Here is a 13,869-nt window from a genome sequence, read left to right as displayed (position 1 = left end):
GCTCTGGCATAGATATAGGCAAGGATTTGATAAATGAATCATTCCGTTGGACCTACTTCCTTTAAGATTTCAGGACTATGTTTTTCAAATGTCATAACAACAAGTACATCTTTATGTATATTAGAATGCCAACAGTGTGCATCAAATTGACTAATTTAAGTGCAATGGCGGACCCCACTCTGCTACATTTCACACCATGAACATCAAAGTTTTTCTTAACGGCTTTATTCACAAATGTTGGGATACGTAAGTACGTTTTTATTTTTAATTGCTTGCATACCTGCTTGAACACTGAATACAATAATATATACTTAGCCCCGTCCCATTACAATTAATAAGCATTGCCTCTATAGTTGTGCACGGTGTGACACTACCACAAGTTCTCTTTGACATAATCATGACAACAATCGTGTGTAGAGTGTGTATTCCGATGATGCCCAGAAACATGTAAACTGTCATGAGGGTTTGAAAAACCAATGGAAGGTGACACCTTGTTTGACTCCTGTGCAGATGTAGGAGACCTTGCTGCAGCTATAAGCACATGCCTCAAACAAAGAAATATTTTGCAACATTATGATCTCTAAGGTTAACGATAGGCACTGACTTTAGAATCGTTCCACAAATCCAGTCAGTCACCAAAGTCTTCTATTACAATTTAATCCAATTTCACTGGATCCTACTATTGTCAGCAATCCTACTATTAACAACAAAACATAATCTACGTCCCATCAGTAGCCTCCACGTGACTGTTGAATGCCACCATTAAGCATCATAAAGCGCAGAACTATGCCACTATCATTGTTCTTGAAATGTCGTGATCAGATCACATCACCTCTGTACTGAATTAGTGAATTATTAGGATTCGGGACACTTTGCCTTGCCTGCAAGGATAAATACATGGAAGAGTGATTGCTTGCCTATTCTGTCCATATTGCACAGTCATGTGTCTAATGTGGCCTCCCTGGCTGTACTAGACACCCGTCCTGTTTGTGTGAGAATTCATCTACACACAAGACTCCACCCTTTGGAGCCCCCCACCTCCACCTCAGGGTTTCTGGCAGTGACATATTTATGAAGGGTCAAGTGTTAATCAGTATGCGTGGACCATAGTCTCCCAAAAAACTGACCCCGTCTTAACTTCAACTTTGACTGTCCTGCTATGTACCTCCTGATGCTTAGCAAGTCTGAATGTGTTGACTCCATCATTCAGCCCTGAAGAATACATTTTGTTCACCTCCCTAAAAGTGTTTTGAAGTTGCCCCATGTTAGCAAATCACTACAAAATAATTCATCAATAGAGCTGAGTATGCAATTATTAGCTGTTGTGGATAAACCTGTGAGTGCAGACCTTACCAGCTAAGATCCTGGCAAGCCTAGTTGATGGACCTTGAGCAACATTGTGGGAAATCTTTTTTTTGGTAAGAGGCTATTGCATGCTTCTACATATGCACTATATATTCCTCATAAAAAGGCCATCTCACTTATGCATTTCTTGAAGCCTGAAACTGCAGGTCAGCCAAAAAACAAGCAACTGATATTCACGATCACTTGGATGCTTCCGAACTGTATTTTTCTGAGATCATTCAAAACCAAAAATGATGTGTGTACTGTCTTGTTATGGGTATGTAATCAGTAAGTTAATGTAATTAAGTGTTATGGAAATGAATATGAAACTGAAATACATTAATTTTAAATTAACCATTTTAAATGAATCATTGTTGTTTTAAAGGTTTCATAACCGATTTTAAATATAGAATTTTTGAGTTAGTTGAAGGGATGTCTAGCTTGTTTCCAGCTGTTCAATAGGAGAAGGTGGACTAATTGTGAAATTCTAACTCTAGGACAATCATCAATAGTAGCGGCATGTCGAAAGACAAGGGACGAGGTTGTTATGTAATTTGAGATAAAGACATTTTAGATGGTAAAATGTGTTTTTTGTTATGCCATGTATTAGATGTTCTTCAATGTTTTAGATGCTTCAGATGTTTAAAATGTTGTAGATGTGTCTTAGATGTCTGTTTTTGTCATGTGCCCAACCGCATGGAGGTTGTGGCGGCAGTTCCGATGGAGTGGCCATAAGATTGACACACGTTTTTCCTGGCCCTTGCATAGGTGGCGGTGTAGTCTTTTTTCACGTTTCTACGTGTCGACGTTGCTTGTAGCGGGGAGGTATAACTTCTGAGTGTCCCCGGCTGCGGGCGCGTTGCAACGTCTGAGCTACCGATTTGCTCTCCTTGTTGCTTTACGCTAGTGATTTCTTCTAACGGTTCTGTTTCTCTTTCTTCCCCTATTGGGGTTCCTTTTGTTTTTCTCCCTGTCTCGCTTGCTCCGGCCAAGTGACGTGGTTCCTTTCATGCTGCTCTCTGTGGACTCCTTCTCTACGTCCACTTCCCGTCCAGGCTCACTCTCGCTAAAACCAATTCCCTTCCTTCTCTTCTCCTGGGCCCGTACGAGTCCTCCAATTAACGGTGCTCTAATCTATCTGAGTATACTCAGTGACTGGTCCGAACTGCTTCAGGACTTCAGACTCGACAGAGGCAACTTCCAGCACGACAACATCAGCAAAGAGTTTTATTTCGCCATTAGCTTTTTCCCCTGTTCGCCCGCCTTTGGTGACGGGGCCGCAGTGGCTACAGCTCACTGGTGGCCGATGTGGCTTCACACCGCGGAAGGGATTCTTCATCGAGTCTCTATCAATACCGAGAAACCCCCAGATACAAAACGGATTCCAGTTCAACAGGTTGTCAAAAGAGAAATTATATCGTGCCTCCTATTGCAATAAATATATGTATATTGGCCTATGCCAAGCTGCTCGAAAGTCGCTTGCGAAAGAATCCGTGTTGCAAGGTCCTGACCTTAAAATCAATGTAAGCCGCCATTTTAGGTCAATCCGCCATTTTAGGATTCACTTTGTAAAGTCACCCTGTGAGTTAAAATGGTGGACAATGTCATTCCAAAATAAGACATGGCCGTCTTGACCTCTGTACATAGCTAGTATATAACTTGCCTGCAGGCCACTTGTTGAGGTCGTGAACTGAGCCCTTGTCCTTCGTTGACCTGTGTGTAAGGGATTACTTGTGTAAAAAAATGAATCCACGAGTATACTATAAAAACAATGTATTCAAATACTGAGCACAGAACACTTGTTTAACCACATTGTATTGATGTTTAAGAAGACTAACATGGAAAATCCCAGAAATACACAGTTGCTGTACAGGCTTGTTGATACATGTATTAAAAGCAAACCAGTTATATGCGGTTGTTCGAGACTTGGCATGAACCCTAGATCGGTGATGTATTAAGTGGAATATTAACCAGAAGTGGGGCTGGACATCGTGCTCACAAAGTGTATAAAAAGCCAATGCATTCTAATGTATAGTGTCTCTCACTGAACACACTGAACCACGCAGAAGTTCGTTGTGTTGTACTGAGGGCCGATAGCTATCTGATTTTGCTCTGTTTGTGTAACTGGATTCAGTATAAAAAAATCCTTTGTAACCCGTGTTCGGTGTATTTCTTTTGGGGTACGCAGCCTCGATATTTTGATTTTGTTTTCACAAGGTGAGGAGTCGGAGGAGTGAAGTGGGACGGATGGCTCTGACACTTATTGTGACAGTTGTGACAGTTTGCAATGCCCAACTATGGCTAGCCCAGAACAGATCCAAGAACTTGTCGGGGCTATACTGAAACTTTCACAAGAGGTGCAAACCTTGAAAGTGGAAAACCAGACACAACAGCAAGTCTCCCAAGAAGTCCAGAGATTAAAGGCTGAAATTGTTGTCCTCAAACAACTTATGGCCGCAATAGAGAACCCACCAAGTCCGGAATTTCCATCTATGCCTTTATCGTCCGGAAAGTTTGACGGGTCCTCCAATGAGGTGAAAGAATTTCTCGACTCTTGTCAGCTATAATTCACATACATTCCTATCCTTTTTGCAACTAGTAAAGCCAGGGTAGGTTTTATGGTCTCGAATATGGTGGGCAATGCTTTGTCTTGGGTCACTCCACTAGTGATAAGAGAGGATCCTGCCCTCCAAGAATACAAGGAGTTTTGCACCTTAATCAGACAAACCTCTGAATGTCCTGAAACCACCTTCTCTGCATGTAAAGATCTTTTGGACGCTCATCAGGGCTCCATGTATGTTTTGTCTTACATTTCCAACTTCAAAGCCTTAGCGGCTCAGGCAGGCTGGCGAGAAAGAGCTCAATTTGCTATTTTCAGAAGGGGTCTGAAGGAGGATATTAAGGAGGAGCTTGCTTGGATGCCGAGACCTCTTACTTTCACAGAATTACTCTCTGCTGTTCTTCAAATAGAACACCGACTGGCTGAACAAAAGAATGAACGACGCAAGTACAAGAACTGATCATTTTTTGGTGGTCCTTCACCGACAGTCCTTCCCTCTTCCTCCACACTCCCAAAAGATGAACCCATGCAGATCGGAACGACCCGAGGCCCACTTACCAGTGAGGAGAGGGGACGTCGCCGGGAAAGAGGTTTGTGCGCCTATTGTGCATCAGAGAAACACTCTATTAATAATTGTGAGGAACTAGCATCACGTCGGTCGGGAAACGATCATCCTCAGTGTTAACAGGGACGAACTACCGAGGGACCAGATACTCTTCACGTCCCTATGTTTCTCTATCGGCCTCTTCTCCTACACAAACCAGCACTGAAGATTCCCGATTGTTGGTGATTACGGTTCAACTGAAGATCAATGGCAACTGGGTTGAGGCTTTGGCTCTACTAGATTGTGGGGCAGCCAGAAATTTCGTGGACATACAGTGGGCAACCAATATGGGAATCAAGTGGATCGAAAAGCTGGAAGATCAGAAGGTAGAAGGGGTAGATGGTACTCCGTTATCTTCTGGGCCTATCACACACTCAACCGAAGAATTACATCTTAAGATCTTTCAACACTCGGAGAAGATTGTGTTTAATATCATAAGAGCCGCACACTTCCCCATTATCCTTTTGGTTTTGTCGCCATAAACCCTGTATTGATTGGACCAACAACCTCTTAGCCTTCAAGTCAGAATACTGCAAGAAACAGTGTAGCCTGCACTCTCGCACAGTCAATGTTCAAGCCGCCAACTCAACCTCAGCTTTTTCCTTAGGAATCCATTCCTTACCAACAGAGTACATCAAATTCCAACAAGTCTTCAACGATCATACTACATTGGAGTTAACCCCTCACAGACCGGCGGACTGCACCATCGATCTGGTTCCCGGAGCATTGGTACCATTTGGGCGCATGTTTTCACTACCTCAATCTGAAAGACAGGCCCTCCGGTCGTACCTGGACAGCAACCTGCTAAATGGATTGGTGCAGCCTTCAAAGTCCCCCACAGGGGCCCCTCTATTCTTCATTCCAAAGAGAGATTCCACTGAACTAAGACCCTTTATCGATTTTCGCGGGTTGAACAAGGTCACCATACGGGATAGATACCCGATGCCACTTATATCGGACATCCTTGAAGCAGTACAAGGAGGCAAGATTTTCACTAGACTCGATCTACGGAGTGCGTATCACCTCCTCCCTATTCGAAAAGGAGATGGACGGAAACCTGCTTTTCGCACCCCTTTTGGTCTTTATGAATATCGAGTGATGCCCTTTGGGTTGGTTAACGCGCCAGCAGTCTTTCAAAGGTTCATGGACCGCCTGTTTTCCGACCTAATGTTTGCCTCTGTCATTATTTACTTGGATGACATACTTATATTTTCCAAGGACCCAAGACAATATACTCTTCATGTCTCTGAAGTACTTTGTCAACTCCAAGACAATCATCTACGTGCCAAACTCGAAAAATGTATCTTTGGAGTTTCCTCCATACCCTACTTAGGATACATTTTATCTCATGAAGGGGTGTCCATGGACGAATGGAAGGTGGCTGCTATATTAGATTGGCCCTCACTCAACTCTGTAAAAGAGGTTCAAAGATTCCTGGGTTTGGGGAATTACTACTGCAGATTCATTCAAAATTTCTCTGATGCAGTCCTCCCCATAACTTCTCTCCTCCATTCCAATGGACCTGTGAGGCCGAAAAGAGTTTTCAACACCTCAAGACTCTCTTCTCTTCGGCCCCTATTCTCCGACATCCAAATCAAACTCTACCCTTTATAGTTCAAACAAATGCCTCTGCAGCGTCCCTTGGGGCGGTTCTACTCCAGACATTCGAGGGAATAGAACATCCCATCGCCTGTCTCTCGAAGACATTAACCCCTAGCCAAAAGAATTACTCCGTACAGGAGAGGGAACTACTGGCTATGAAACAGGCTTGTGAGACCTGGAGACACTTACTTCATCATAAAAATCTTAAAGTCCTTGAATCGATGGAATGCATAAACTCTCGCCAAGCGAGATGGGCTCACTTCTTTGCCCAATATGACTTCTGCATTACCTATCATCCAGGAAGTCAGAATGTTTTGGCTGATTCTCTATCTAGGAAGGATACCGCTAACTCCCCTACTTCGGACCCAGAGCAAATGTTTCCTGATCGGATCCATATTGCAATCATCAATACGGTCCTACAGCAAGGTGAACAACCCTTCACAAGTAAAGATTTCAAAGAAAAGGATGGACTTTGGTTTAGAGGTCAGCAACTCTACCTACCCACGCATGAACGCTTGAAGAAGGTAATTCGTCGGTGTCACGACGCTTGTACTGCTGGTCACTGGGGAGTATCTAGAACACTTGATCTTGTCCAGCGTTCATATTTCTGGTTTCAGATGCGCAAAGATGTGACAGAATACGTTCGGAAATGCTCAGTATGTGCCCAAGCCAAGTATCATCCTGGCAAACTCATAGGACTATTAGAACAACAACCCTTCCCACGCGTCCTTGGGGCATTGTCACTACAGACTTTATTGTAGATTTACCTCCTTCAAATTCATGTACCTGTATCATGGTGACAGTCGACACTTTTTCCAAGATGGCGCATTTCTCCCATTACTGAAGATACCATCAGCTGAGGAAATGTCACAGGTTTTTCTTTGAGACATTTTCCGTCTGCACGGCCTGACAGATAAGGTTATCTCTGATCGAGGTGCACAGTATACTTCTACATTTTGGAAGGCTATGTGCCTCCATCTAGGCAGAAAAAGGGCTCTCTCTTCTGATTTCCATCCACAGACCTATGGTCAGACAGAGGGAACGAGCGCTACTTTAGAACAATACCTTTGATGTTTCTGCAATTTGCAACAAGATAATTGGATGGCGCTTATACCTACCGCAGAATTTGCTTATAATAACGCCAGACACTCCATTTTACTGCACCTACAGACTTCACCCAAGAAGCATCCTTCCTGTGTCACATATACAATCCCAACTTCCAGCCATTGATTCTATACTTACTACAATCAAAGAAGCCCATTCCACTGCTTCTTCCAGTCTCAGAGATACGGCCCAGTACAACAAAAGGCAAGCAGATGTACACCGTCAGCATGGCCCAGATTGGAAGATCGGTTCAAAAGTATGGTTATCCACCAAATACCTACCTCGGTGGGCCCGTCCTTCCAAGCTATCTCACAGATACTTGGGCCCCTTTTCTATCCTAGCCAAGATCAACCCTGTCTCCTATAAACTCTATCTTCCTCCTAATCTCAAATGCATCCACTCGGTATTTCATGCTTCTCTACTCAAACCTTTCTTTCAATCTCATGGACGCTCCACATCAAACCATGCACATCTTCGGGCCACCACAGAGAGGGATGAATACGAGGTTTCCCATAATTTGATTCTAGATACCACAAAGGGAGACTGGAATATTTGATTGGTTGGAAAGGGTATCCTAGATCAGAACATTCCTGGGAACCTTTGGCCCACATTCACGCCCCGAGGTTACTCAGGAGGTTTCACACCTTTCAACCGGGCAAGCCGGGAGAGGGCAGCTTTCAGACAGGGGCATACTGTCATGCGCCCAACCGCTTGGAGGTTGTGGCGGCAGTTCCAATGGAGTGGTCATTAGATTGACACACATTTTTCCTTGCCCTTGCATAGGTGGTGGTCTAGTCTTTTTTCACGTTTCTACATGGCGACATTGCTCGTAGCGGGGAGGTATAACTTCCGGGTCTCCCCTGCTGCTGGCGCGTTGTAACGTCTGAGCTACAGCTTTGCTTTCCTTGTTGCTTTACGACAGGGATTTCTTCTAACGGTTCTGTTTCTCTTTCTTCCCCTATTGGGGTTCCTTTTGTTTTTCTCCCTGTCTCGCTTGCTCCGGCCAAGCGTCATGGTTCCTTTCACGCTGCTCTCTGTGGACTCCTTCTCTATGTCCGCTTCCCGTCCAGGCTACCTCTAGCTCAAACCAATTCCCTTCCTTTCTTCTCTTCTCCTGGGCCCGTCCGAGTCCTCCAAATTCCAGTGCTCTGATCTATCGGAGTATACTCAGTGACTGGTCCGAACTGCTTCAGGACTTCAGACTCGACAGAGGCGACTTCCAGCACTACAACATCAGCTTTTTTCACCATTGTCAACATCAGCTTTTTTCGCCATTGTCTTTTTCCCCTGTTCGCCCGCCTTCGGTGACGGGGCCGCAGTGGCCACAGCTCACCGTTGGCTGCTGTGGCTTCACACCGCGGAAGGGATTCTTCATCGAGTTTCTATCAATACCGAGAAGCCCCCAGATACACCACAGATTTCAGTTCAACAGGTGAGGAGTTGGAGGAGGGAAGTGGGACGGACGGCTCTGATACTTATTGTGACAGTTGTGACAGTTTTATAGAAAGTATGTGTTTTACCTGTTTTACATGTTTTATATGTTTTACATATTATATTTGGTTTGTAAAGGTTCTTAATGAATCAATACAAATAAGTAAATCAATAAAAAGAATACTCAACAGAAAAGCAATAGCTGGTTTGATATGCATCCATGTTAAGTTGTCTTATACTGCACACCGTTACCAGTCTCCAGGTGCTTTATCATTCTTGAAAAGAAAACAATGGGCACTGGAATACTTCTGGTTGAAATATCATGTACAGGAAGACAAGCTAGCTTGTCCTAGTTATGCTGGATAATTGCATCATGCAGGCACCCAAGATGTCAACTGATGTTTTCAGGATTCATAATGCACTGTCCTTCTTGCCTGAATGCTTGTCATATCCTCTCACTTGATAAGACTGATAATATATCCAACTTTTTTCCAGGAAGAAGTTAGACTAATCTATCATTGGTAGCCATCCACAATCATCTACCCCCTAACCTCCCATGCTCACACCTAACATTGCCTTCTGCACTTTTACCCAGGAGTCATCTACACACATCATAAAAACTGTGAAGAAAATTCATCAGAACAACTCTTCCAGAATCCAATATCCATGGGTTAAGAACATATTATGTCCCTGTCGCATAGCCTAACCATTCAGGCTACATTTTCACTCTGTTCTGCTTTCTTCCATCAGCACCTGGAGAAAACCTGCATCAAGCCTCAATTGAAAAGGCTGTAAAATAATCCATCAATTTTGGCCAATTGTAGACCTATTGTTAACATCCCCTTCTTAGAGAAAAGTGTTCATAAAATGGCTAATCATTAGCTGGTGTTCCATAGCACAACTTCAAGTAAGCTAGAGGGAAAGTAGCTATATTAATATTTATCAGGGATTCATTGCTGTATTTGCTGTATTTACTAGACAATGGCTCACCAGACATCCTTATTGCTCTGCATGTAATTGTAACATTTGAAAGCATGAGTCACACAACTCTCGTGACAATAGCAGCCATGCACTAGTGAAGAATACTGCATGCCTCCACAACAGGGAGCTGCAGGTGAGATATTCTTTAGAGTGCACTGATTCTCATTTATGGGGGACATCAAAAGAAAAGTCTATCAGGGTTGCTTTTTAATGCCTACCTCAAACCACTAGTAGAACAACATTGCTCTGTCCATTATCAATGGAGCGATAGAAAAATTGCTGGATGTCCCTGTGCTGGCTAAAAATAAGATTCCATACTGATGTTTGCAGATAATGCAATGATACTCTCTCTAACCCCAGTGGGACTAAAAATACAACATAATGCTTTTATTGACTTCTGCAATGCATACAGGCTGGTCATCAATGTTGCAATCAGTGTTTGATCTTAAGAATTCCAGGCAAAGGGCCAAAAGTTTGTTAAGACTCGGAACAAGTGAAGGGCCCATTGAGCATGTTGATTCTGATGATTACCTATGTATGAAGGTGACTGCATTTTGTAAGTGGGAGGGATAAATAGACGGAGCAGGAGTATCATTGGCTAGATACAGTGGGGAACTGTTGAGATTTACCAGGTAGCACAGAAATGGGTGGTTAAGTATCTATTGAGGCATATAAAGCACGGGCAAGGCACAGAGACATGTATGGGGCTGAATCATGGGGTCACATTAGCTGTGTGAAGCTCTAAATCATTAAGAGTAGAATAAGACTAGTGTGTTACTGGGCTAGCGTCTGGTTTTCTGAACACTTGAACAAATATTGCGAGGCTATTGCAGAAATAATGGGACAAGAGGGCAGAAAAACCATGCAGTGGTTCATGCACATCAAGAGGGAACTTTCTATCATAGGAGTGAGTACTGGCATAGTCCTACCAGCATGAGTGCAAGCAGCAAAAAGGCTATAAAGAAATCCTATGACCCCCAAGGCAGGGGCAGAAATACTTAATAAAATTGTTCATTCGAGCCAGTTGACCAGATATTGGGACATAAAGCCAAGTTTTGGATACGAGGCGTATGTGGATAACTTGTCTTTGAAGCATGTGAGAGAGCTCTTTATGAAGTTGTGACTGGGTATACTACCAGTGGCCACACTTCACAATAAATGGAATAGTAGTTTTAGCCCTATGTGTCCATTTAGTTTGCTCTGGATGGAAAGTTTCATTCACTTTGTTTTTACTTTCCCATACTATGTAGACCTTAGGAAAAAATATGTGAAACCCCTCTTTAGGGAAAGGCACATAAGAACTACCGGGGAAATAATACAACTATGTACCCTGTCCAAGGATAGTTTGGCAGTCCAATTCTCTTCTAAATATTTAGCAGGGGCTGGAAAAGAATGCAGGCTAAGATGTTGATAAAACTCTGTAAATAGGATATACTTTCTGATGTAAGAACTTCTGGTATTGCAATGGCCATTGTAGAGGAAGAGCCAAGTACCTCTACCGGAAATTGCGACATGCGAAATACCAGTGAGAATAACTATACCGCAAAAAGTCCTTGAAACAAGCTATCCATTGAGAAAATCCTATATGTATGATATGATATGATAAGTTAATTATAACACGATTCATACCCAGAGGTTTCTAAGCGCGGACCCAGGGTTCGAACTTGTGGTGCTCCGTGTCGTCTTGTTTCCAAGGCGAGCACGTTGCCCCTGAGCTATCCTACCAAGAAATGAATCAGCAGAGAAATGACGACCTTCTAAAGGAAGTTCCAGACAAAGTGTGGAAATGAATGAAAGAAAGGACTGGTGACGTCACATGAAGCTAAGGTGAGATGTAAATGAAGTAAGAAGATAGACCTTATAGAAGCTGATGACGAAGTAGGGTAAGCAACATTTCGAGAGTGAAATGAAGATTGCACACGCAGGAGAAGCACTGAAGAAAATGCAAAGTCATTTTACAATTGTACAGATGCAGTAACGCAAGCAGATGAAGTAATCGTAAGACTGGTTACATAGTGAATAGATTGCAGGTGATGCGCCAATGTATATATATATAGGAATATATAGAATTTGGATGTACCTCTACGCACTTTAGCAAACTTGAACCCCGAGAATGAAAGGGCTGGAAATATGGCGCAGCAGAATAATAGCTGACAGCAAAGGAAGATTCAAGAAAGGCTTGCCTGGCCCTGTGTTGGGCCACCAGGAGCCTGGTCATTTAGTCAATAAGATACATGAACGTAAGAAGCAAGCTCAGCTCCTGTTTCAGGTGTAATGAAAACCACTGAGGGTGCCAAGATTTAATAGTATTAAACTCAACAATGAGCTCAAAAACGTGGTTTCCATTCACATGGTCCGATGAGAATAGACTATGGAGCAAGATACACAGAGACCAGAAGAAAAGACCATGCTTTACTCCCTTTTATTCTCCGGCGCAGTGAGCCTCTACAAGTCCCAGATTTCAAAGATATTAATCGAATGGCAGACCACAGGAGTGATGATGGATGTTAGGCTAATTGGGTGGGGAGGCATGGCCAGGCCAACCCCCAGCACCTGCAGTCCCAGTTGTGTGCTGCTAGCGAGTGGAATATTCCAGAAGGGTTCAAGCGTGCCAACCAATTATAGAGGGACACGTATTAAGGAGCCGTATAGTTTGAGAAGGCAATAGTATGTCATGTATTAGACTGACACGGAAGATGACTTGCACTTGGGATGGGCTGAGATGTCCACCTGATCTTAGAGATCCAATCACGTCCCTGTATCCCATAAAAAGTATGTGTGGATGTTCCCCGTTGACCAACCACAACCCCTAGTAGGTTTTCTTATTTTGCCATGTATCCTGACTTCACTCATGATGAATATTTAGTATAAAAGCATAAAAGCACTATTTTTTATTAAATGTGTTGAGATAAATCTGTGCAGCGTCCATTGATGTCCATTGTACTCCCTGTTTTAAAGACTTTTTATTTAAACAGCTTTGACTTTTGCCAACTTCTTGAGTCAGTCTGATTATTGAAGTATGAGTAAGATCTGCATCCCCATCCATCTGAGATATGTAAGTGATTTGAATCCAGCATTCCAACTAAGTCAACGCCTAGTCTGGGATGCCCAATGGAAACCCTTATTTATATATTTTTATGTCAAAAGTTCTTTAAATCTGGATGATGACCCCTTATATAACACCCCTCTCTTTGGATCTCCCCGACCTCACTGAGCCAAGAAGTAGGTTTGTTTTGCAAATTACAGGTTTATTTGAAGAATTGAACAATATATATATATATTACACTTTTATTAATAGGATAATATCTCAATAGCACACTTATGAATGTGAAAGGTGATCAGCAATGGGTAATATTACAATATGAACAATCTCTTTAATCAGTTAGGAGTAGGAATGGGAAGGATAAGGTAGCAGTGAATAGTTTGTATGAGTTCAAGGAAATTCAAGATAGGAAAGAATGCAACACAGAAATAAAACTTGATATGATTTCAATCAAAAGACAATATAATCACGTTTCTCCCTGTTATTACTGACTCCCCCCAGTATATAATATGGAGATATGGAATGAGGGCACACAGGTATCAGCAATATTAATCAACAATGCAGTTCAATCCCAGTTCCCCCCAGCAAGTTTAGAGAGAACAGGTATGATTTTAAAATGGTTAATATGTTTTTGAATGTGATTGCAATGAATGTGAAAAATGCTAAAAATGACTTTAATTCACTAAATGGGATTCAGCACAAGTGAGAGTTACTTGGAATTGGTTCAGGTCAACACTAGCAATGATTCATGAATGATTATCAGATTGAAAACGAAATTTGAATACAAGAAACAGCTATTTTGTGGTGAAATTGAGCTAAATCGCAAGTCGCGGCAGCATTCCTGCATGCGTGAAATGCGATTACAGAAAAACTATAAGGAAAGCTTAGGATCTTAGCTTTAAGATTACAGTGACATTTCGGTTCTAGGACGTGCGGTTCAAAAGTTACAGAGGTTTTTGAGAAGGTAGATTTTTCAGAAACAGAATCAAGATTACAAAATGAAAGATGCGCTTTAAAGATTTACCAACAAAGATAGGCTTATACTAAGGAGCTATGAAGAAGCAAGACACTCAACGGGCAGCCACCAAAACAGCGGCGCTTCCGCTCTGATCTCTGTCCATCAAAAAACTTGTCCCTCTTCAGAAAAATATCAGCGCAAAGATGATTATTGCTACAATTATCAAGAATTATGTGGAGGGG

Source organism: Ambystoma mexicanum, chromosome 2p (genome assembly GCF_040938575.1).
Source record: "Ambystoma mexicanum isolate Mex_15411 chromosome 2p, UKY_AmexF1_1, whole genome shotgun sequence".
NCBI classification, from domain to species: domain Eukaryota; kingdom Metazoa; phylum Chordata; class Amphibia; order Caudata; family Ambystomatidae; genus Ambystoma; species Ambystoma mexicanum.
This window is presented reverse-complemented; position numbering follows the sequence as displayed.